Source organism: Zootoca vivipara, chromosome 3 (genome assembly GCF_965207765.1).
Source record: "Zootoca vivipara chromosome 3, rZooViv2.hap1.1, whole genome shotgun sequence".
Classification (NCBI taxonomy): domain Eukaryota; kingdom Metazoa; phylum Chordata; class Lepidosauria; order Squamata; family Lacertidae; genus Zootoca; species Zootoca vivipara.
The window spans coordinates 50,018,099-50,039,410 of NC_142586.1; positions in this window are offsets into that span (position 1 = coordinate 50,018,099).

The window sequence follows — 21,312 nt, forward strand, 5'->3', positions numbered from 1 at the left end:
AATGACCTTTTCATAGCTCTACACTGTATTTACACAGTCACTAACCAGATTAGGGTTGCTGTGCAGCTGTTTTCGTTCTATTGTTCATGGGTGGCTTTTAAATACTAGCCTTGCCAGGATCCTTGAAACAACAACAGGATGAATCTCCTTCAGGGATACTTCCAGCCACATTCTTTCAGTGAAAGGAAGCGGTGTTTTCTGTCTTGCAGTCCTTGAATTCTCAGGCTTTTTATGTCCCTGACTTACTGTAAAATGAAACAGATCAATCATTAATATAATATAATATAATATAATATAATATAATATAATGAAATGTCTTTGCTGTATCTTACGGTGGGTGCATTAAAGGGGGGGGAGACTAATATAATAATATAATATAATATAATATAATATAATATAATATAATATAATAGCCTGCCCCCCCTTTAATGCACCCACCTTAAGATACAGCAAATACATTTCAGATCACCAAGGAAATTGGCAAATCTAGAAACAAGCAAAGCCTCTTGTACTTAAAGCTGAAAGTTTGGGCCACTGTAATGCCTGCACTCTCTTGGGAACAAAAAGTTGCTGTGCCCCGAATGGAAAATGAAAGTTTTGCCCATCCAGTTTCCCAACAAAGAGGGGACATAGTGAGCTAAGCTGTACAGATGCCATCAGTCATGAACCCGTCTGAGAATGACTGCTGCTGACGCAACATCTGAGGTTGGATCTCACAAAGTATGCAATCTGGGCCCTACATGGCCCTGTCCAGGGTACCCTGGCCATGCCTCTGCTGAAGTCAGTGATCACAACAGAACACACAGAGAGACCTTCATCCTCCATCTAGGCAAGCAAGAGGCATGACCACATACAAGGACACATTCCAGCCAGGCAAAGGTACTCAAGGAGAGTGCAGAGCAGGGCCAGTGAGGAATGCCACCTGGAGAGAATCCTGGGGGTTGGACAAAGAGAACTGAAAAGCTACATTTGGACCCTAGAACTGAGGGTCTGCACCTCTGCTGTATATGTTTCCCACTATGTTCAATGGTGCCGACATCAAGGTAAGTGCCATGGGATTTCAGCCTTGATAAATCAATAGGTTTGATTAATTGGTTAATCCTGCCTATCAAAATGCCGCCCTCATATTTCCTGGCTGTTGTGGCTAATTTACCTCTATTCTTCCTTGCCTCCATAGTTTTTCTTACAGTATCAGACTTTTCTGAAATAGGAAATAAAACTGCACAGAAGACATATACTGTATATTATTTCAAGATGTCAGTTCTGCTCCTTGCGGATGACCCAGCATTCCAGGCCACACAATAGCTGGCATTGTTATGACTTCAGCATATTGTTGGGGTGTTAATGCATTGTTGTACGTTTGGCCATCTTGATTACTAGGAACAAGGCCAGATGGGGAAACATGGCAGAGCAATCCCCGACAGCCAAAAGTTTTACATCAAATAATTTACTAAGAAGCCATGTCCCTTTTACAAATTATTCTGAATGATATAACAAACCTGTAATATTAGGTTTTAATTTTTGGTGAAAAGAAAGAAAGAAATGATTTTTACCTCTGAAATGATTAGAGGCCCTCTCTAATGACCGTGCTTAAAAACACGCAACACAAGACTTTTTTTTTTAAGATTCCCCTGCAATAGGATCTCTGAGCCAGAAAATCTTGGGCTTGATTCCCATGCTGAGTGTACACATTTCCTCTTTGGCAACAGGCAGTGGATCTTAACCTGTCTTGATTGCTTTAATGTCCTGAGGGAGCGCTTCTTATTTAATTAAGAATTAATTTCCTCTATTTAGCCATTTTGGGGCCGGTTCATATGCAATCAAATAGCATAAGATCCACAGTCTGATAAATCATAGCTCTCAGGTAAGGCCCCAAGAGTTCAGATGTTTATCAATACATTACAAACCTGTAAAATATGACTGGAAACCAGGCCAAAATCAGACTTGCTGATGAAATTTCCAGTGTTTCCTATTTTGGTTAAGAATCTTAAATGTCACTCAGACATGGCAATTGGTCTTTTTCAACTGACACCCTGATTGTAACACTTAATTGAAAACAAAGACTCATGGACGTCTATGAAACATATTGCCAGTCTGCCATATGGAGGACTACATACAGAGAAGTGAAGGGAGATTATCAGGTATTGATGTCTCGGGGAGATCAATTTTTTTCTTCAAATTTTATCTTAGTCAGCAATTATTTGGTGGTAGCAGGATATGTGTACAGAAAGTTGCTGACTTTCCAACTCAATGTGTGCAAATGAAGGGTTTTATCTAAAGTAGATCAACAATGAAGAGCTGCTTGAAGATAATTGGTATATCTGGTATAATAATCAGAAAAGACTTTGAAGCAATGTGCAAGGCAAAAGTAACATGTCAGGCACTGTAGGAGGTCATAAAATGTTTATCTGACAGCTTCAAGGTAACTCCAGCTCAAAACTCAACCTCCATTTCACACACCAGTGCCACACCAGTGTCTCTCCTTTCCTGAGCTTGTGGAGCAGGAGCCATTGTAAGCTGAGGTATAAATGTGTAAATAACCATATATTGTAAAGACACCACAGTCTCCACTGTGCCTCATTTCCAAGGGAAACACAAACCCTGGTTAAGCGCCTGGAACCCCTGGAATCTTGTACTGCTCAGAGACTGGGATAGCGTGCAACAATTTAGAATCATAGAATCATAGTTGGATGAGACCACAAGGGCCATCCATTCCAACCCCCTGCCAAGCAGGAAACACCATCAAAGCATTAAAGACCTCCAAAGAAGGAGACTCCACCACACTCCTTGGCAGCAAATTCCACTGTCGAACAACTCTTACTGTCAGGAAGTTCTTCCTAATGTTTAGGTGGAATCTTCTTTCTTGTAGTTTGAATCCATTGCTCTGTGCCCGCTTCTCTGGAGCAGCAGAAAACAACCTTTCTCCCCCCTCTATATGACATCCTTTTATATATTTGAACATGGCTATCATATCACCCCTTAACCTTCTCTTCTCCAGGCTAAACATACCCAGCTCCCTAAGCCGTTCCTCATAAGGCATCGTTTCCAGGCCTTTGACCATTTTGGTTGCCCTCTTCTGGACACGTTCCAGCCTGTCAGTATCCTTCTTGAACTGTGGTGCCCAGAACTGGACACAGTATTCCAGGTGAGGTCTGACCAGAGCAGAATACAGTGGTACTATTACTTCCCTTGATCTAGATGCTATACTCCTATTGATGCAGCCCAGAATTGCATTGGCTTTTTTAGCTGCTGCATCACACTGTTGACTCATGTCAAGTTTGTTGTCTACCAAGATATGTTGTGCTCCAAACTCCCACGAGCCCCAGCCAGCATGGCAAATGGTCAGAAGTGATGGGAGTCAAAGTCCAACAGCATCCAGAGACCATCCATGTTGGGTATGAATGATTTTAAAAGATGCACAGAAAGAAAGGGCACTCAATAAGAGCAACTGTTAAACCACGCTCAACTGATTTAGTGAGGAGACTAACTCAGAGGAGGTATTCTCAGCTGAAATAAGTGCCTGCTGTACAAAGGGGTGGGGGTTACCTTCCCATTGGCTCCTCTTCTCCATTCCCAGCATTGTGCTGACCTCCACACTGTGTCACATATCCGCCCCACAAGGCACAACACAGCTGCAACAGCAGCAACAGCTTAAAGGTTTGCAAGGCAGGAGGCAAACATCTAATTGAGTTTTCAAAAGCTTTGGAGTGAAGCTCCCACTGTACACATCCAATGGTCCTTGTTATCCAGGTGTTATTCGTATAACCAAAACCATTCCAAGTATTGATTTCGAAAAGACTCATTATGCCAATGAAGGGCGGAGGGAGGAATGATCAACCTTAATTCAATAATATTCCATATTTATGTTGAAAGTCATAATTAGGCCCCTTTTCTCCATCCTTATTTGTTCAGCTGTCACAGGGGTCAAGAGGCATTTGATGCCATCAGGAAAATAACAGAAAGAGGAATCTTGGAGTTACAGATGTAATGCAGCCACTAGCTACTAAAGAAAATAAATGAAGGCTGGAATTTAACATCCTCTTTGTTGGATTGAAGTAATTGTAGAAGGTTCTTGGAAAGGTCATTTCACTTAAAGGGGGAAAAAACCATTTCAGAACCATTTTTTCCCTCCAGAAATTCCAGTTATCTTTGTAAACACCATCAGTCTTCTCCCACAAAGGGTTCATTCCCAGTTTTGCAATCTTATCTCTGCAATCCACCACTCAGGTGAAGTGTGTATACTCTACAGCCACTCGGGAGTAATTGATTCTTGCGCCTTTTCAATCCAGACATCTTAAATGGGAGTAAAACTCAACCATTACAAGAACCCATGTTTTTTGTAGTATGGCTATAAAAATGATGCTGATTGATTTTGCTCCGCCTGTATTTTAAAGATCAGGCTGAAAGTGTGATTTTTGTACACCTAGGCTATGTATTTTCTCCAAAGTAAGTGAATTCTGGTCTGCATAAGCACTGAAACAGTAGGTACTAGAATGGACTGTACAATGACACGTTGTAACTGGAGGATACAAATGTTGAATGTTACTTCTTCAACACTAACCAATGCCTCTCCAAGGGCGTAGCCAGGATCAAAACTAGGGGGGGGCAAGCCATGATCATTCAGGGGCGGGGCCACAAAGTGGGAATGTGGGCGGGGCTACAGGGCCAGCTGGCCTGACGACATCGTGGTGGCGGCAGCGGCGGCAGCGGCCACCTTGTGCTTCTGGGGCTGGCAACGGCGGCGGCTACCCTGCTTGGCTGGAGAGGATGGGAGGGTCGGGCAGGCAAGAGGGGGTGACAGGGTGGGCGAGGGCAAGGCAAGGCACGGCCGCAGTCACGACGGCTCCGAGGCGTTGCTGCATATCAGCATAATATTTCAACCATGTTGTGGGTTCAAGCCCCACCTTAGGAAAAAATTCCTGCATTGCAGGGGGTTGGACTAGAGGACCCTTGTGGTCCCTTCCGACTACAATTCTATGATTCTATTGATATATTGCCATAGCATATGCATCATTCTGCTTTCTTGAATTGTCCTACTCCTAGGCATAGCAGCCAACTCCTAGAGGCCTAGGTGCCTCCCCCCCCCCAATTACTAGTAAATACCGTATGTGAAAGAGTCATCCCCCCCATGTTGATGGGCTTTCTATGTGGGGCTTATCTGCCCCCCCCCCATATTTTATTAAGAATGGAAGAGGGAGGGAAGGAAGGAGGAAATAGAGAGAGGGATAACTCATATTTGTGGGTGCCTCTGGGTGACGCTGTGATGCTGGAACTCTGCAGCAAGAGGACGGGAGGGTCGGGCAGGCGAGAGGGGGTGGCAGGGCGGGTGAGGGCGAGGGAAGGCACGGCCGCAGTCACGACAGCTCCGAGGTGTTGCTGCATATCAGCATAATATTTCAACCATGTTGTGGGTTCAAGCCCCACCTTGGGGGAAAAATCCTGCATTGCAGGGGGTTGGACTAGATGACCCTTGTGGTCCCTTCCGACTACAATTCTATGATTCCATTGATATATTACCATAGCATATGCATCATTCTGTTTTCTTGAATTGTCCTACTCCTAGGCATAGCAGCCAAATCCTAGAGGCCTAGGTGCCTCTCTCCCCCCCCCAATTACTGGTAAATACCGTATTTGAAAGAGTCACCCCCCCCCATTTTGATGGGCTTTCTATGTGGGGCTTATCTGCCCCCCCCCAGTATTTTATTAAGGATGGAAGAGGGAGGGAAGGAAGGAATAATAGAGAGAGGGATACCTCATATTTGTGGGTGCCTCTGGGTGATGCTGTGAAGCTGGAACTCTGCAGCAAGAGGATGGGAGGGTCGGGCAGGGGAAAGGGGGTGGCAGGGCAGGCGAGGGCGAGGCAAGACAGGGCCGCAGTCTCGATGGCTCCGAGGCGTTGCTGCATATCAGCATAATATTTCAACCATTTTGTGGGTTCAAGCCCCACATTGGGGAAAAATTCCTGCATTGCAGGGGGTTGGACTAGATGACCCTTGTGGTCCCTTCCGACTACAATTCCATGATTCTATTGATATATTACCATAGCATATGCATGATTCTGCTTTCTTGAATTGTCCTAGGCATAGCAGCCAACTCCTAGAGGCCTAGGTGCCTCCCCCCCCCAAAAGAAATTACTGGTAAATACTGTATTTTAAAGAGTCCTCCCCCCCCATGTTGATGGGCTTTCTATGTGGGGCTTATCTGCCCCCCCCCCAGTATTTTATTGAGGATGGAAGAGGGAGGAAAGGAAGGAAGAAATAGAGAGAGGGATAACTCACATTTGTGGGTGCCTCTGGGTGACGCTGTGATGCTAGAACTCTGCAGCAAGAGGAAGATACCGGTACACCTGTACAGGAGCCTTGTAAGCAGCTTTCTCTCTGCTTGATTTACAGCAGGCACGTCCAACAGGTAGATTGTGATCTACCAGTAGATCACTGGATGTCTGTGGTAGATCACTGCTAGATCACTGGCACCCCTAAAAAAAGCTCACCCAAATTTTTCCTCCTCCCTAAAAAAAGCTGAACTATGACCTGAAGCCCTAAACAAAAATGGGCCTCCCTCCCTCCTAAAAGAAGCTCAACAAGTTTGACCTAAACCCCCCAAAACAGGGCTTCCCTTCCTTAAAAAAACTCAACAGCTTTGACCTGAACCCCCCAAAAGGGGGTAGATCACTCCCAGTTTTTAACTCTGTGAGTAGATCAGAGTCTCTTGGGAGGTGGCCACCCCTGATTTACAGTATACAGATGCAGGAGGAGGGGCAGACTGGAACACCAATGCTTTTTATAAACATCACTGTGTCTATCAAAGCTACAGCCCCCCCCCTTCTTATTCACTTCCTTTTAGCCTTGCAGGGCCACCTTAGTCAAATTGAATCCTCTGCACCCTCATTAAATCGCCAATAGAACTGTTAATGCGATCCCTGAATGCCCATTAACAACTCCCACTGAATAACAATAGGGTGAATAGGGTGGACCTTGCCTGAAGGGATATTCTGCTCCATTGTCTTAACTGCTTAAGTACTGGTAGCCACTTTGCTTTATTTATTTGATGTGTTTTTGTTACAGCTGTGTTCCCGCCCCCAGCAAGTGGAGAGCTGCTCTTGCTAAAGCAAAGCCCTTTCCACTTCAGTTTTTGGAGGGGCAAAGTATTGGTTATGGTCTGTAAAATACAATAATTTTTTGCTTCTAGGGGGGCAGCTGCCCCCTCCTGCCCCCCCTGTCTACACCCATGCCTCTGTGAGAAAATAAAACCTTATCACATCAGAGACAAAGGTTCATCATAGTCCTCTCTCTACTATTTTAGTTGCTACCTGGAGAGAGTTCTCCATGCATAGCATTCAATTTTGTTTTTAAAATGGTACATTTAATTTTAGTGACTCCAAACACTTCCACCTCAATCTGCTGCATGTGTAAATTCAGCTGAACTGTTGAAAAGGCTGCTCTGATGGAGATCAGCAAAATGCATTGGGAAATGGTAAATAAAGATGGAACCTTATTAGTTTTGCTATTGCATTTTTATTTTCTGGTTTTCTTTTGGAAGGTGGTGCATTCCCTTCTTTTTCTGGTCATCTGTATGCTATCCCAGCACACAATTGCTCATGCTGTGATATTACAGATCCTTAAATTGTCTCTTGAAACATGTCATGAAGGAGTAATTTTGATACAATGCCTAGGCAACAACCTAAATCATTAAACTTGGTCAGATCACAAACTCTAGACCTGTTTGAGTACTTGGCCTACAAACTGGAATTTGTATCCAGAGGCCAGTTTGATGAAGTGAGCTCCATCAGCAATGATCCCATGACACTGAACATTGGATATAATGAAATATAGCTGAATACAAAGTTGAATTGATCAAAACTATCCTGCCTCTGGTGGCGCTGTGGGTTAAACTACTGAGCCTAAGGCTTGCCGATCAGAAGGTCGGTGGTTCAAATCGCCGCGACGGGGTGAGCTCCCATTGCTCAGTCCCTGCTCCAGCCAACCTAGCAGTTCAAAAGCACAAAGTGCAAGTAGATAAATAGGTACCACTGCAGCGGGAAGGTAAACGGTGTTTCCGTGTGCTGCTCTGGTTCGCCTGAAGCAGCTTAGTCATGCTGGCCACATGACCCGGAAGCTGTATGCCAGCTCCCTTTGCCAGTAAAGCGAGATGAGTGCCGCAACCCCAGAGTCGTCCGTGACTGGACCTAACAGTCAGGGGTCCCTTTACCTATCCTGCCTCTAGAACCCATGGTTTGGCTTTGTGGAAAGCAGTGAGTGGGTGGCATTCAACTAAGCTTTACTCAGAGTAGGCTAAGGTTAATTCATTTCAGTATTAACCTTGAGTTAAACTTAGCTTAATACAACCCAGAATGTCTGGTAGCCTAGAAAGCTCAGTTCTGCTGCCTCCGGAAACACCTCTCTTTGTCTGCTTGGGGCCAGGATGTTCAAAATGCAGGGAAAGGAGGATAGTTCACTCACCTTCCTAGCAGTTCTGCTACAAAGAAAGGGTAGAGTGCAAGGACATACACTAAAACCTATATACCCAAAACACAGTGCACACATCAAAACACTTCCATTCCCAAGCTTTTTTTTATGCCTGTATGGTTTGTGGTGAAGTTTCACAGCCGCAAATATAGTTCAGTGTAGATAGTCTGTTCCTCTTTGTAATGTGGGTTTACATTTCACCTTGCAGCCCACCTGGGTCCTCCTGATGACTAACAGCATAAGAACATAAAAGATGACAGTCACATTGAAAAAAAAATCAAATAAAATAGTATGAAACTCTTTTTAAAAGAATACTAATATACATATAAAACTCTCTGAATCCCCATGATAAAACACAGTTTGAAAAATGAAGCTACAATGAGAAGTTATCCAAAGAAAACTTAAGCGAGTGCCAGCCCAAAGCAAATCAAGTTATCAAGAGCACTAAATAAAACCTGACAATCCATCAAGGGACCAGGAAGTAAACCTTCCGCTGACATTATTTCCTCTACTTTTCTGCTTTGAGGGAGACCAAATGAAGTTCCTTCCAGTCCATTAAACTGTGCTTGCTAAGAACATTGTCTTGGTTGGTTTGTTGAATCTATTGATTGCCTTCGTACAACCCACCAGGAAAAAAAACCCTCTCTGACCTAAAATAACTTTGCATTTTAAGATCTTCTTTGCTAGCTGTAGCTCTATCATCAGTGCCATCTTCCTTCTGGCAGCAGTGCTGGACCTTAAAGAAAAAAGGGTGTTGGGGAACACCAAAGACTCATATGAATCTTTGACTGACTGGGGACAGCCAGCAAGAAAAGAAGCCTTAAAGTGGCCATAATTGTCATGCAGTAATTTTGACATAGTGTTTCTAAGGTGGTTTCCCTCCTTCCTTTTGTTTTCACAGCTTTCTTTCAAATTGGAAGACATTCTGACAGGGATATCGTTTATCCTTTGCATGGTTTTGAGCAATTAATAGGATGGCCATATGTCCTACTTTACAGCGCATATAAGTGTAAAATAAACCATATATCTTAAAACACTGCAGTCTCTGACATGCCTGAATGCCCAACAGAAACATGCCTGGAAACCCCTGGAATCTTGCTACCACTCGGCAGAGATTCAGGGTGGTGCAGAGCCACTGTTACAATACTTACACCAACTGCCTTCCTTCCAGGCAGCCTGCTCATGCATGGCAGGGCTCTCTGGCTCAGGCCTAGATCAGGAAGGGGGGGGTGACATGGTGCCATCTAAATATTTTGGACTACAAATCCCACCAGTTCCTGTCAGCATGGACAATGGTCAGGGGTGATGGGAGCTGTAGTCCAGCAACATCCAGCTGTAGGCATCACACTAGCTACTCCTGTACATAACTGACCACATAAAAACATATAACCAACTTAAAATTTCTCGCAGAATGTACCTTTTCTTCTTCTTAGAAACACCCTGCAAATGAGATTGCTCATGGTGTGGAATGCTTTAACTTAACTCTTTCGTTAACTGGCCTTAAATCTATAAGGCTTTCCCACGCTTCTGAATACTACGTGAGAAAGAGCTTTCCCTTTTTGTTTTGTTTTAGTAGGAAAATGTCCTTTGCGTACCTTTCCAACAGTGTCCATGTGGCTTATTCTTCTTGCATGGCAAGAAGCTTTTGGTTTTTTACATTTAACAATAGCCCAAGGAGCAGCAGCACAAATTGCTTCTTAAACTCTCCTGAGTTTTATTTTTATTTTTTAAGTTTGCCATGTGGCATGGGGAGCTGCCATTCGACAACACAAGGGAAAACCACTATTGGAAGCATAGAATTACTTTCACAGTTTTTTGGTTCTGGACAATGGAGGTCACTGTTCCCCAGAATATTTTGGTAGACAGCTATCAAAATATCACTGCATATGACCATCCACATTCAGTGCCGGCAGGCCCTGATCCAGAGCTGGGGGTCCTGCCAGGGTGCACATACCCCAGCAAATGTCCCAGGATACCAGAGGATTATGCTAGACTTGGGTTCCAGCTTCCCTGCAATGAATGAGAGCTATGTAAGAGCACTGCACAGATATTAATCTAACCGATTTGCAAGATTTTCTATGCTGCCAACATTAAGAAAAAAAAGACAATGTTGGTAAATAGCAACCATGAAATTACATTCATAAAACAAGTACAAATAAGTACATCAATGAACCAGTGAAGACATCACCAAAGCTGGATCATCCCTCAAGGAAAGCCTTGTCAGTCAGCGAAGACTTTAAAAGGAAATGAAAGAGATTTTCAATCCTGTACAAAGCTGATCTGTAGTTGTGAAGCCTCCCAAAAGTTGCCTGGGCTTATGCAATGGCAAAGGGAGAGAGGGAGAAGTTTGTATTGAAGCTTCTGGAAGAGGCAGGGGAGTTGTGATTAAAACTCACAGGGGGCACAGCTGAAGGCTAGGAAGAGGCTTTTAGGAGATGGGTATTTTCCGTCTGTTCCCCCCCCCCACCACCACTCCCTGCACTACAATGCAATAGATCAGGGGTGCCCAACTTCCAAGAGACTGAGATGATCTACTCCCACTATAAATAAACTGGCAGTGATCTACCCACTGGAACGACCGGAGATGTTGAGCTTTTTTGGGGGGGGGGAGGCTTCACCAAAGTTGTTGAGCAGGGACAGCCCGCGATCAACCGATAGATCACGATTGACTGGCAAATCTAAAAAAAATGCAGTATAAGGATGGAAAATTGGGAAACACTGGCCTGCGAGTGCTCCAAATGCAGAACAGCCTTTGCCAAAGGTGCCCTGGACTTTGAAAAAACACGAACTCAGGATGAAAGGGAGAAATGAGCAGAAAAGGAGGCAACAGATAAGGAAGGGTTAGGACAGAGTCTGCCAGCAGAATCCTGCCAACTGCTGCACAGCAAGCCAGAAAGATTAAGCCAAAGCAATAAAGGTGACTGGACTTCACATATTAATTTGAATTACCCTGTTTCTCATATTTTAAGACATACCCATAAAATAAGCCATAGCAGGATTTTTAAGCATTCAAGGAATATAAGCCATACCCCGAAAATAAGACATAGTGATAGGCGCAGCAGCAATGCCGGCTGCGGCAGGAGGAGGAGGAAAAAAATAAGACATCCCTTGAAAATAAGCCATAGTGTGTTTTTTTGAGGAAAAAATAAATATAGGACATGTCTTATAATATGAGAAACACGGTACCAACTACGTAACCAATTTGGCTACAAACTTCTAACACTCATTGTTGTCATTTGCATATCTTTGCATAAGAAATATTAATAACTTTTTTTAACAATTATTTTTATTAAGGATTTTTTGGGTTACAAAGGTAGTGCAGTGTCTCATGCATCATTTTTACACATCAATGTAAAGTGTGTTGTTGTTGTTGTTGTTGCTGTTGATGTTGTTGTTATAACAAATGGATTATGGAGCAGTTCAATTAATAATAAAATCCCAATTGTACAATGGATGTCTAGTTGTTTCGCTCTGTAAATTCACACAAGCAAATTGATATATGTTTAAGTGGCCAAGGATCATTATAATTCTCCAGTTTCTGAATTTGACACTCCCAAAAGCCAGCTAACATGGAATATACCCAGTTTTGCACATTGGACTATTTTCATGTTTACCAACATAGATTCTATACATTGCTTAGGGGAAACACAATGTATAGCGGTGTTTGGTCTCATTTCATGTCAGAATTGTCAACAATCTTGAAAATATGGGTAGTAAAGCTAATAAATAATTAGAATGAATTTGCTACTATGAAAGCACAAAATATGTTGTTTATATGCTTGTGAAGAACTAGAAATGTGTTTTTGTTGACAGAATGAATTATATCAATATTAGAACTTAAAAAGCTTCTGCTGTACCACATGCTTGTTTGTGCTTGATAGAAAGAGAAAAATAATCTGCTAGTTATCACACTGTTAAATACATGAGCTTAGTTAGCAGCTCATGATGTACATTGCAACATTCAGTAAGACAGTAGGATTGTGTTGGTATATTTTATATATAAATATGTGCAGCTTGAGGATACTGTATGGGCAAGATTTCTGGAGATGTGAGGCCCACCACATGCATTCTCAATCCTTGCTCTTTCTGGCTTATTTTGTCAGTTAGATCCCAAATGAGGTGTTTGGTCACTGATGTAATAAGGAAAGGTAAAGTCTTGGCAACTTTGAAACAGGTCACAGCAAAACCTCTTCTTTAATAAACCCTGGTGTCAAACTTCATTTGTGTGCTGGAACCTACAATGTCTAGCATTTAAAACAGGGGATATAGAAGCACAGCAGGTATATCGAACACAGCCAGTCTTGGCCCATTAGAGACACTGGATATCATATTATTTGCCTTTGGAAGATTAACATAAATGGATGGAGTGCAGTAGAGCCACTTCAGACAGATTGTTTGACAAAGCCACCGGAAAAGAAAGCAAACATTTTGAATTCACACAATCTAACTTTAAAATATGGCTTTTAAGGAGATAGCAGTCTATAAATTTTCGCTTGTGCTTAAATCACGATACTTTTTTACCCTGTGCAGAAGGGAAGAGATACCACAGAAACACAGCAATTCACATTACCAAAAAATATCCAATTGGTACCAATGAGAGGTTCCCCACCCCCTTATTAATTGCTATGTGTGAAAGCAGGTGGTTTTACTTGAGATCACATCTGGTGTGGGAAGAGTTAAACCTCATCTCCTCACACATCATGGTGCCAATGATAATTGCTCCCCTGCCCCAAATGCACCTAGTGTTTAAATAATAATAATAATAATAATAATAATAATAATAATAATAATAATCACAACCTTGGTTGCCATATGTCCTCTTTTTCCAGGACATGTCCTCTTTTTTATGGGTATGTAAAATGAGAGTCATCTTAGCAATCCATAGTTTAAAGTAGAAGTCGGCAAATTGTCCTCTTTTTTGCTCTTCAAAATATGGCAGTTAGACCTTCAATGGTCTCATGGGAGGCCCTCTTTAGATGGCAACAGGAATTATTGTAATTACTTCAAAATATGGTAGGCCATATTTTGGTGCCTGTAAGGCACCACTGCACATAAGATGAAATTAAGGAAGGCTATAGGCCTATCCTGGCATTCAAACCTCTTGCATTGCAAATTCTGTGAGGAGAAAAGTGGGGCCATGTTGATTGCCCCCCACCCGCATCTATGTGCCACAGCTGAGTGGGAGATCTGAAGCAGGTGCCTGCTCCACTTGTGTGCAGAACTCTAAACCAGGCAGCGAGCTTCAGACCTTTCCTCACCAGGCGTGTGGGTGGCGCAGCATGGGGGGCGGGGAGCAGAACCATCAAGGATATGTCTGTGGGGGTGAGGGCAGTAAGCACAGCCCCTCTGCTCCCTTCATAGGGATCGTAACTTATTGCTATAAAATTGTTCTTGTTGTTTAGTTGTTTAGTCGTGTCCGACTCTTCGTGACCCCATGGACCATAGCATACCAGGCACTCCTGTCTTGCACTGCCTCCCGCAGTTTGGTCAAACTCATGTTCGTAGCTTCAAGAACACTGTCCAACCATCTCATCCTCTGTCGTCACCTTCTCCTTGTGCCCTCAATCTTTCCCAACATCAGGGTCTTTTCCAAGGATTCTTCTCTTCTCATGAGGTGGCCAAAGTATTGGAGCCTCAGCTTCACGGTCTGTCCTTCCAGTGAGCACTCAGGGCTGATTTCCTTCAGAATGGATAGGTTTGATCTTCTTGCAGTCCATGGGACTCTCAAGAGTCTCCTCCAGCACCATAGTTCAAAAGCCTCAATTCTTCGGTGATCAGCCTTCTTTATGGTCCAGCTCTCACTTCCATACATCACTACTGGGAAAACCATAGCTTTAACTATACGGACCTTTGTAGGCAAGGTGATGTCTCTGCTTTTTAAGATATACTAGCACATAATTGTGCTAAAAAAAGCTATGTAGGCAGCTGTCTTCATTCTATTGTTTTCAACACCTCCTGAAACAAACAAACCCATACTTGAATGCAAGTTTGTTCATTTTTTCTAAACAGTTGATTTCATCTATATTTTGAAAATTTGATTGCCTGCCCTTTTATCGTCATTTTAAATGACTATTTTGCACTATTATGTAAACTGCTTAGATGTTGTTTTGTTAAATGGTATATAAATCTTGCTGAATAAATCTGTATTACACATTGTAGTGGTGGTGGTGGTGATCTTACCAGCAATTTAAAAATACAATATTAAATCAGTTTAAAACAAAGAATAGTATTCTTTACATAACTCACCTTGATTTATGTCACCACCACCCAGTCTGGAAAGGCTTCCCTCCATAGTTTTCTGTACCGTGTTTGAATGCCTGATCCTAAGAAATGAGGGGTAAATTTGGGATCAAAGCTGAATTGGTTTTGTGACATTAGTTCAGTTTCACTGGTAAATAGGCATCGTTATGGAGATTTTGCCCTGCAGACTTTCAGCAAGTAATTTCTTTTTCTTTTCTTTTTCTTTTATGGCAGCTGGCAAATAATATGCCAAAAAAGACCAGTGTTCCCAAGACTTCAGAAAGGGAATTTCCATCCAGTGGTAACAAAAATGATGTAAACTGCAGTTCTTAAGAAATATATTAAGACTAATGCTTTCAAAAATGGGGACACGTCATTTTTAATAATTTTTGGCATTATTGCAGTTCAGCTTTCTATCTTGACTTATGGGGAAGTTCTCAGGGTGAAAAGCCTCATAGTGTGCAATTCCAATGGAATCCTGTTTAATGAAAGCTTCAGTGTTCATTCAAACAGAGGAACACTGATACAGTCATCATGACACCATTTTTAGCAGAGCCCCTCATTTACTAAAAGAGGTTATTTTTAAGAAAATGTACCAAATGTACCAAAATGCTTATGGGAAAAGAGAGCAGTTTGTTGTTTGCAACTGACTTAGACATACAATGTTTAAAAAAATTAAAATGGTGTCTAAAAGCAATAAAATCCCGTAGCAATAAAAGAAAAGAAAACAGTTAAAATAAATAAATCAATATGCAGTCAAGAGTCTATCCCAGGCATAGGCAAACTCGGCCCTCCAGATGTTTTGGGACTACAACTCCCATCATCCCTAGCTAACAGGACCTGTGGTCAGAGATGATGGGAATTGTAGTCCCAAAACATTTGGAGGGCCGAGTTTGCCTAAGCCTGGTCTATCCCAACATCTTGCTGGGAAAAGGTTACCTTGGCCAGGCACCTGAAGGTCATCAAGAAATGAACAAAGACATCCCTTGGGAGGACGTTCCATTGCTATGGTACCATCACAGAGGAAGAAGCCCTTTCCTGCTTCACTTAACATTGTGACTTCAAATGCAGAGTGGGCACCATTTACTTCAGCGAGGAAAGAACTAAGCATGAGCATATCTCTGCCACCGAAATCAATTTGATGGAAAATGACTTCACTTGGGATAGATGGATCATGCATGCCTATACTTTGTATTGCCTTGAAACTGGTTATATACCAAACAAGAGAATGAGGAATTTTTACAGTATGGCCTGTAGTGGTTCTGTTCTTTAGAAGTTAGGAATTTCCCCTTCTCCCCCTCTTGTTTTCTAGGAATCATAAGACTTTGAATGTGGTTTTTAGGAGGAGGAAGCAATCCTAGCAAGACAGCTGCCTGTTTCATGACTCTAATGCATGGCACTAGATCATGTGCCGTTTGAACCTATTTCTACAGTGCCCTGCATTAAAATTTTAATATCTTGTGCCAAAAATTAAAAATGCTTGAAAATGAAGAGTATTTAGGTCAATTAGAAACAACTTTTCCCCAAAACCAAACAAACCACAAACAAAGAAACAGTGTACACTGTACTCCAAGTGCATTGATGTGAATTCATTTCCCCCGGCCAACCACATATTAGTCCCTGCTGAATAAGCAGTAGACTTTTATCATTGCCTTCTGTGGATGGAACTAAGCATTACACTAAAATGCATAGAACAAAATCTGCATGGCAACTTTTGTTCAAGAAAGGGAGGCTGGGGAAGCTACCTCACTTTGAGGGGCTTTTGATTGAAATGTGGCCTGGAAGTGACCTAAGTAAAGAAATAAGATTTGGAACTGGGAATGTGTGTATATGTTTCTCCATCTGCTACTTCCTTCTGCCTTCCCCACCCTGTGCTATATCAACAAACAGGTCATATCTAGAAGTTTGTGAGCTGAAACATCTCTCTTGAATTCTATGGGAGGAAGCATCGGGGGGGGGGGAGGGCAAGTTGTAGAAGACTTGATGGGTGGGGAAGGGTTAAGTACCCCCCCACACACACCTGCACTCTTATTTTCTCCAAAATTAAGGAGGAGGGAGAAAACAGCCTTTTCCTAACAAAAGCGGTGATTCAAGTTTTGATACCTACCTTTGCAAAAAATGTTTAGTTCTGACTCAGGCCCAAAAAACTGTTACTGCCTTTTGCCTAGAATGAGCAACTGTTTACACGCTAGAGCATGCTGAAGAGAAGGAAGCAGAGTCTGTCCATGAGACCAAGAGCCTTAAAGCCAAATCATATATTTCTAATTATACCCTCCGAGATGAATTTAATAATGAGGAAGGCTGAAGGTCATTTTGGCTACAAACTACTCAGAGTTAGACGTACTTAAGCTCATTGAACTCAGAGTAGGGCATGCTTAACTATGTGAAGGATGGTGGTCATGACATTGTTTTCCCAGCTTTGGATGATTTCCACAAATCACAAATTGCCTGCCTCCAGAGATGCATCTTGTGTAGCATGTACAGATATGATGATGATGACGAAGCAGCAGAAGAAGCAGTTGCTGAGACTGAAGGTCACCGCCTCCCCACAGCTGCCTAAGTCCTTCCTCTCCAGGGTTTCCCTTCAAAAATCCACCAATCCCTTCTCTTCCCTTTTCAAGCCTCTTATGGATCTGGGAGACAAGCAGGACGAGAGCTTTTCACAAAAGGAGGGGGAGCCACCCTCACCAGCTTCTTGACTCCCTCATTCCCATTCTCCTGCTTCAGCTTCTGCCTCTGTTTCTGGACTTCTCTCTGCCACAAACTCTCCCAGCTCACTAAGCTCTGTTACCTTTTCGGCTTCAAACACCTCCGCCTCCCAGACTGCTCCCTCTTCTCCCTCTTCATTGTCCCACATTGTCCCCACAATGTGGGGTCTGAGACTTCTTCCCTTAGGGTTCCCCGCCTGGTTCCTCCCACCATTCCATGGCACAGTCGTATCCTTTTCCCTTTTCCACATCAAACATACAATTCCTTCCCTTTAAAACTTCATTTCTGTAGTTCTGGTATCCTTCAGCATTAACTGTCCTCAAACCCACTGCTCTCAAAAATCCTCCCCTGCTGTTCTCTAGTCACAATCCAACTCCAGATTGTAAGCACTTTGGGGCAGGGACCTTACAAATTGTAAGCGCTTTGGAACCAGGGTTCTTTGAGACAGAAACATTTCCATAATGGACACCTAGTGGATTGATGGTACTCTTTAAATAAACAGTGCTATCGTATGCTATAATGATTGCTCCAACAGGCATCCTGGTGTAATCTGTCCCTATGGTGCAGGACACATTTAAATGGATGGTACAGAAGAGCAAAGCTGGGCAGATTTGAAGGCTAAAGCTGGGAACTGCATTAATTACATACTGTCTCTGCTTGAGTTAAATCAGTGCCTTTGCTAGCCTATCATCAGGCACTTTTTACATCTAGAAGGCGAGACTTGCCGTTATTCCTGCAGATGCTCTGAATGTGCACTGATCCTCTTCTGCTAAAGCTTTTGTTTTCAGGAACCCCCCCCCCTTTTCTTTTTCAATGGTTGCCATAGAATCTCTCAATTATCATATGAAAGGCACGCGCATGCACACACACACACACACACACACACACACGCAATCGCACAAAAGCCTGTTGCCAAAGCCTTGGACAATTTTATTGTATTATTTTCATGTAGAAAGAGGATGGGCCCCTGAAGGAAAATAATTGGTGAGGTTGATGCTAATTCTCCACCTAACTTAGAAGATCGTGATGATGTTGATTACTATTATTTATTCTTTTTAAATGTGTGAATTCAATTCTTACTTGATTCCTCCTGATCAGCTGTGTCATAGCTATTATGGGAACTTAATTCACTGAAATACATTTTAATTGCTCTGTGAGTCATGGGACAGACATGCATTTTTCTCACGTTAATGCATTATGCACACAGCTCCAGTTAGAGCTTGCCTGATTTTCACTGAATGTTTCAATTATCAGTTCCCATACCCTCTTGGAGATTGGGGGGGGGGCACACAGCCAGGAAATGATTAATAAAAGTCCTCTTTGGTATTATTGTTTCAGGACAACTGGCTGCTATTATTTAGGAGTAGTGGCTGTACATTTTTTGGGGGGGGGGAGGAGAATATTCAGTGAGTCCAAAAAGCAATTGAACTTTATTTTTCCTATATATGTAAGAGGAGTTGCTGTGTCCAATAAGTTTATTTATTTTTTAATGGATTGGCTCTTGCTGTTGATTTTGAAATAACACACTGTCATCAACATCATCATTGCTGGTCAAGGTCCAACTTAAGCACTTTTAACTTGAATCTACCCATCCATTTTAAAGGCTACCTTTTTTTGTAACATATGCAACAGGGTAATGCTGTAAGAAAATCAAACAGCAACTGGAACTTTTCCATCAAAGTTCACATGAAACATTTTCAAACAGCTCTGAAACCTGAAAACAAAAAGTCAAGCAGAAACCTCACTAGCTGCATGGGCCCAAGGAAAGGTCCAGAAAGGCGAGTTTTAAGATTCACTTAAAAGCCTGTATCATAGAGGCCATTTGTCATTGGGGGTGCTTCTTAACTGGGAGGCCACCTTGTTATTTTAATAATATCCTTTTATATTGCCACTGCTGAGACTTGCAATAGAAGAAGATTCCAACAACGCAAAGGTTTACAGAGGAGCCTGGGGACTTTGGACTTGTAGACATGTCCTTGCCCTCATCCTCAGCTTAATTCCAGACATGCTCAGGCCAACGCCTGAATAGGGCTATACTTGTCGCTTGTTTGTTGTGCAGAAAGCACTTCATCACATTGTGGGTCTTTCCAGCTAACCCCACCCCCAGCCCTTGTCCTTGGAAGCCTTATAAGAAGCAGCTGCAGGAGAGAAACTGTGAGCAACATGGGACAGCTATTTCTAGGACTAAGAGTGGCTGTGGCCACTGTGTATGTTCGTATGTATGTATGTATGTATGTATGTATGTATGAATAAATAAATAAATAAATGATACAGCGAAGCTCCCTTGTTATTTTTGCTACATGATGCTGCATGTTGTTTAAGTAATATTGTTATATTTATAGTATAATAATAATATCTTTATTACGGTCATAGACCAGCAAAGAAGAAAAAGAAAACCAATAATACATAAAATAGATCTTGAATATCATCTTTGAATCATACTGTTTCATAATCCTATTTTAGATTAAAATTGGGTTAAAATTTAATGAGGGATAGTTCCCTTTAACTATTATCCGCTGCGAATTAATAGGCGGCTTTATCATTGTTATTGCTTGATGTCACGGCATGTCTTAGTCTTGACGCGTAGTAACAGAATTTAGCTACATTCTTAGTGCACTCTGGATTAAAATCCGCTAGTAGGTATCTAGTGAGCGTTTCTGTTGAGCGGCCTGGTAAATTTTTTAACAAGGGATCAATTATCTCCTTCCTCATGTCTCGATACAATGTGCAATGGAGGAGGACATGACTTATAGATTCAATCTCCTTGTTATCACAAGGACATAGATATTTATAGTATTGAAATGTGGTGTTTTGTAAAGGTAAAGGTAAAGGGACCCCTGACCATTAGGTCCAGTCGTGACCGACTCTGGGGTTGCGCGCTCATCTTGCATTATTGGCCGAGGGAGCCGGCGTATAGCTTCCAGGTCATGGCCGTTCGTTTTGTATGTTGTATGTTGTTATATTTTTGTTTTGCTACATTATTGTTGTTTTGTCGTGCTTGCTTTGAATGCATCCCTAATTCTTTGTCATAAGCTGCTTACAGCATCCTTTTTTTGTGCAAAAGCCGCTTACAAATTAAATGAATGAATGAATGAACGCTAGAGGTATCTCATTTTCTCAACAACTCATTCTTCAGGTATTCCAGCTCCCATGTGCAGCACCAAGAGAGTGGCGGCACCACGTCTGATATTTAATGTATTAATAAATTCCTTCCTCCAACATCCACATATCCAGCCCTGCTCCCATTTTGCTCTATATGGGAGTTAGAAGTCTTTAGTAGAATACTCATTGAGATTCAGAGTGACACGTCTACCAGTCTATTGATTGGATCTAATGGACTCTCACTCATCATAGCGCCAAATCTGAAGCCAGTGAATTATCCTGAATATTTCCCCTCTCCCGCAAATGGTGACAGCAGCCATCATGTACGCTTGAAGCATTCATTGTCTATCTAGCTTAACCCTGTATGAACCATCTCAGCACGTGCAAATGTAAACATCACTAGAGAACTTCTTTATGAAGACATGTACAAGAGTGAGTGATACATGGCAAATGCCCAGGGAATGAACATTTCTTTTGTTGCCCTGATTGTGTGCACCCATAAGCATCTGACTAGGTGTTGTGGATGCAGAATGCTGGACTAGATGCAGCAAGGCAAAAATGTATGCGTTTATGAACCAAATGAAGACTGGAGAGGCTGAAAGGTCTTTACTGTTGGAATGGCAAGCAGCCCTTAAAGCAGCTACGTCTGGTGGCATTTATGACCTAGGCTACAAAAGCAGGAAAGGAGTTGCATTCTTTGATAAATGAGTGGACTGTCAAAAATAAACAAAGTTAACCATTCATAGGCCCCATCGGTTTGAACAGCGAACTTACGCAGGCTGAAAATGTTCAACTT